The sequence below is a fragment of the Octopus bimaculoides genome, chromosome 14 (assembly GCF_001194135.2).
Source record: "Octopus bimaculoides isolate UCB-OBI-ISO-001 chromosome 14, ASM119413v2, whole genome shotgun sequence".
NCBI lineage: Eukaryota > Metazoa > Mollusca > Cephalopoda > Octopoda > Octopodidae > Octopus > Octopus bimaculoides.
Genome location: NC_068994.1, coordinates 11,119,153 through 11,124,382, shown reverse-complemented (window position 1 = coordinate 11,124,382; position 5,230 = coordinate 11,119,153). Strand labels below are relative to the sequence as shown.

General features: G+C 31.4%; 1 long non-coding RNA gene across 1 annotated transcript in view; it reads left to right on the top strand.

Annotated features, from left to right (window-relative positions):
* LOC106884317 (uncharacterized) overlaps positions 1–4,427 on the top strand; it is a 26,865-nt gene extending 22,438 nt beyond the window's left edge. The window contains exon 2 of the long non-coding RNA XR_001411229.2: positions 4,043–4,427. This is a non-coding gene — a long non-coding RNA (uncharacterized LOC106884317). The remainder of the gene's footprint in view (positions 1–4,042) is intronic.
* The last annotated feature ends 803 nt before the right edge of the window (positions 4,428–5,230 follow it).

Below are 5,230 nucleotides of genomic sequence, written 5' to 3'. Positions count from 1 at the left end.
TATGTGTATATATATATATATATATATATATATATATATATATATATAGAGAGAGAGAGAGAGAGAGAGAGAGAGAGAGAGAGACAAGCAGACAGACAAACAGACAGACAGACAGACAGATAGACAGAGGGCATAGACATGCAGAGGTATTGATATGTACTAAGAAACAGAGGTATGTTACATATGTTTATACACACACACACATTCTTATGTGTGTTTGTGCGTGTGTATACATAAATATACGCATGGGGAGCGTAGAAATTAAGTACTTAGATATACACACGCATAACATAAATATACTGTTTTTTTTTTCTCTTTCTAGTCTAGGGGAATCATGAAATTCTAATTTCGGATCACCTGCTCACATTTATTTGGGATCTGTTTGAAGTTAGCGTTCAGGTACATACTTAAATGAAATCGAATGTGTAAAATGTTGACAATATATATGTGTGTGTTGTATATATGTGTGCGTGTGTGTCTGTGTGTGCGTGTGTGTGTGTGTGCGCGCGTGTGCATATGTGTGTATATATACACATATACACAGAGATGGAGATAGAGACATAGATTGATAGATATATAAACACATACATAGATAGAGAGATAGAGATAGATAGATAGATAGCTATATATACACACATACATATATATAGACATATATATTTACACATATATATGTATAGATATACATATATTTGAATATATATATATATATGTACATATACATACATATATATATATATACATATATTTAAATACATATATGTACATGTATACACAGATTAAGAGCAATGACCACCAAAATGGATTCCTAATATGCTAAAGATAGACAATATATATGTGTGTGCTGTATATGGGTGTGTGTGTATGTATATATATATATATATATATATATATATATATATATATATATATATATATATATATATATATATGCAAAGTGATAGAGAGACATAGATTGATAGGTACATCAAGAAGAAGAAGAAGAAGAAGCAGCAGCTAGATTTTAAGAGCATGAAACAAAATACTTGTGGTGTTTGTTCTTAGTCCTTACGCTTTGAATTCTCTTGCGGCAACACTGAGGCCACAAGGCATCGACCATTGTAATTGTAGCATATAAGCAGGAACTTCTTGCATGAGTAATTGTTGGTCTTCCACAAAAACAATTAATTGAGAGATGCATCCTGTAGAGAAACATCATACGTGCAGCTACATCAGGGTTGTTGGTTTGTCTGTTGGATTATATGGTGTCTCTCACATTTCGATATCTTCAAATTTACACAAAACGTTCTTTCGAAATATGCCTTATAAGCTCATGGATTCTTTTCATATCCCACCGAGATCAAAGTACCCAGAGAGAGTAACACGAGATTGGATGTGTCTTGGGAGGATAACTCAAATATTGGGCATAAAGGGGATTTACAATATCCCCAGTGCACCTGATTCCTACATTGTGGTCTTACAGTGACACATGTACCACACTGATTCTAATGGTCAAATCAATGAAGAATGAGTCATATTCAACACACAAAAGAAAACGGGAAAAAAACTCAAAGTGGCCCACACCCAATGTCCGAAAGTGGGCATCAGTCCTGCTCCATATATATATACACATACATATATACACATATATATATGCATATACTCATACATATATATATATGTATAAGTATTTATGTATGTGTAGATGTATATATGTGTTTGTGTGTGAGTGTGTGTGTGTGTGTGTGTGTGTGTGTGCGTGTGCGTGTGTGTGTGTGTGTAAGTACCAGTCAAGCACTGGGTTGATGTAATCGACCAGCAATCTTCCCAAAAATGTATAGCCCTGTCCTGTGCCTAGGGTAGAAAAGATCATTATTATTAAGGCAGTGAGCTGGTAGATTCGTTACCATGCCGCACAAAATGCTCAGCGGTCTTTCTTCCGACTCTTTACATTGCCTTTATCCTTTCGGAATCGATAAATGTACTGGGATTGGACCCTTGTAATCGCCTTACCTCTTTCCCTTTTAAATTGCTGACCTCGAAGACAGCAACAAACCATTGTTCCGTCCAGGGCAGATTTTGTGATCTGGGTCATTCATACTCTATGGCCACCGGATGACCAGTCTTAAGAGTGCGAAGCTTCGAGAAAAATAAAACAGTAACGAAATATATATATAAGGAAAACTGTTGCGAGGAAATGATAAAAGGAGTTTTTTTCAAAGAATGAAAAGAATAATTAAATGAAAGGAAGTTAAAGGAAAGAAAAGAGGAAATTTTATGTGGTAGGGAATAAAAAAAAAGGAATGAGGCTACACGAAAGAAAGGAAGAAAGGAAGAAAATATTGCAGAAAATAATGGAAAGAATAATTTTAAGGAAAAGACTCAAGGTAAGGAGAGGGGTGAAATAATAGAGATGGAACGGAAAAAAGGGAAGAGAAGGAAGGAAGGAAGGAAGGAAGGAAGGAAGGAAGGAAGACCGATAGGAAGGAAGAAGGAAGGAAAAAAGAAAGAAACAAACAAACAACCTAGAAAGAAAGAAAGAAAGAAAGAAAGAAAGAAAGAAAGAAAGAAAGAAAGAAAGAAAGAAAGAAAGGGAGGAACGAAGGAAGGAATGGAGGAAGGAAGAAAAATGTAGAAATAAATAAATAAAAAAAACGTGAATGAAAGAAAGAAAGAAAGAAATATGGCTAAAAAGACAAATGAAAAAGTGAACGAAATAAGGAAAGCGAACAGAAAGAAAATGAAAAAAGACGAAAATAAGGATAAGAAAGTAAAAAAAGGATAGAATATAAGATGAAACGAAGGAAGGGAGGAAGGAAGGAGAGAAGGAAGGCGGGAAGAAAGGCACGAAGGAAACTAGATAAAAGAGAAAGGTGGGAAGAGAGAGAGGGAGAGAGGAGGTGGGAGAGGGCAGAGCTCTTGAATATAAAACAACGACGACAGCATCTACAACAACGTCAAGAACCAAAACAACAACTAAAATAATAATAATAATAATAATAATAATGATAATAATGATAATAATAATAATAATAATAATAATGATAATGATAATAATAATAATAATAATAATAATAATAATAATAATAATAATAATAATAATGATAATAATAATAAAAGCCAAAACCATCATCTACCACTGAACACAGCAACAAACACAACAACAAAAAACCATGGAAACCAGTCATTTCTAGAAATAGAAGAAAAAATACACGATCTGACTTACTACTACTACTACTACTACTACTACTACTACTACTACTACTACTACTACTACTACCAATTGAAGATTGCTTTCATTTGGAAGAGATCGTTGATCAAAGAACTTTTCAGAAAGCAATTCCAGACTATTTAGGATTCACTATTTTTTTAAAAATTTTACTAATTTTCTTTGTATTTATTTTTATTTTTATTGTTATATATAATTTTTTTTTTTCGTTCAGTTCAGTTCTTTAAGCAGACAAGAATGAGTGTCCATTTAGTTTTCATCTTTCGGTCAAGTAGAATAAGATGTAAATGGCGATGCAGTGTAATTTGGAATGAGATGGTCGACCTATCTTGCCTGTCTTGATAACCCGAAACTTGCAATACAATGATAATAATAATAATAATAATAATAATAATAATAATAATAATAATAATAATACTGGTAATAGCAATAGAATAATAATAATAATAATAATAATAATAATAATAATAATAATAATAATAATAATAATAATAGTAATAATAATAATAATAATCATCTTCGTCTACTGGAGTGTTTATTTGGACAGTAAGAATGGATAGACTTTAGAATATCAGAATAGCAGACATTTGCGTTTATTAAAGAAACAGTAGGTTATACAACTAACGAACTTATTAGTCAAACAAAAATATATTTGGTGGTTAAATCATTGAATAAAGCTAACCGGAAATAAATGACAATATGGAATACAAAAGAGAAAATTTCTATCACTGGTTGAATTATATTTTTATTTCATGACAAGTATTTGAGGCAACGAAACAACTTCATACATGTTTGAATATTATTCTGATCTCATCAACAAAGTTTTTGTTGTAGGCGCCAAAATGATACAGACGTCACTACGTAAAAGTTCAAGATTGGAAATAACATAGAAACACGGTAGGAATTGTTTCCTGTTGCTTTCGGCATTTACACGTATTTCTGTTTAACTGCTTGATGTGTCTGCTTAAAATGGGTATTTTCTTCCAAGGGTATGGTATGATGCAATGAATTTCTTCATCCAAGGGTATGGTATGATGCAATGAATTTCTTCATTATGCATTTATATTTTCCAACGTCAAAATATGCAAAACCAGCAGATTTCGTTACTTTATCAAACACGTTGAAGATATGTTTCGCCGATGAGATCAGAATAAAATTGAAACAATCCAAAGTTACTATCCATGCTTTCAGAAAAATATAAGCAATTTTAGAAATTGAATGGTATATTTTTACTTTATTGAATATCTATTGTAAATTAATTTTTCTAATGTTCCCAGCAATACACATTTTATTTAGCTTCTGAATTTCGCTTGCAAATGTGTTAAAATAGATTTTATAGTTTCTTTAAAATGTCATTTATACAAAAATAAACAGACATCTAGATTCAGTTTCTCTTCTTTTATATAAAAAGATTGCTTCATCTGCAGACTGTATACCAGCTCAATCAAATTGGCGGTGAGAAAACTCAAACTCACGAAATACCAAATAGGATAAATGGTTAATTAGTTGAGTAATCATAATAAAAGGAGTGAAATTGAACCAATGTGTGTGCTTGTCATTGGCCCGATTACTCACCCGAGGTACAACAAAATTATTAAATTGTTAATATGTGGTTAATACAAAGATTTTAATCAATAATAAAATGGATCACATTATGTTACAGACTTTCTGAATACTACAAAATTTCAATGCCCGAAATCCAAAGTTTCAAGAACAGTAAACCCCCAAAATTTAAATAGTAGAAATAATAAAAATAAAAATATTTGAATACAGAATATATCAACTTTCTAGAAGAACAGGATATTTGAAAACTTAAGATACCAAATTACTGACTACCAAAATCTGCAAAAATTAGAAATTTTAAACTTCCAAAATATTAAAATATATGTAATTTAGACGATTCTTAACATTCATGATTATAAGATTTGAAGCCTATATATTTATGTTCCCAGTGTTTTAAAGAGTGTGAAAGATCAAATTATCGATTTCCAGAATACTGGAAGGAACCAGGGTTGTAAATTC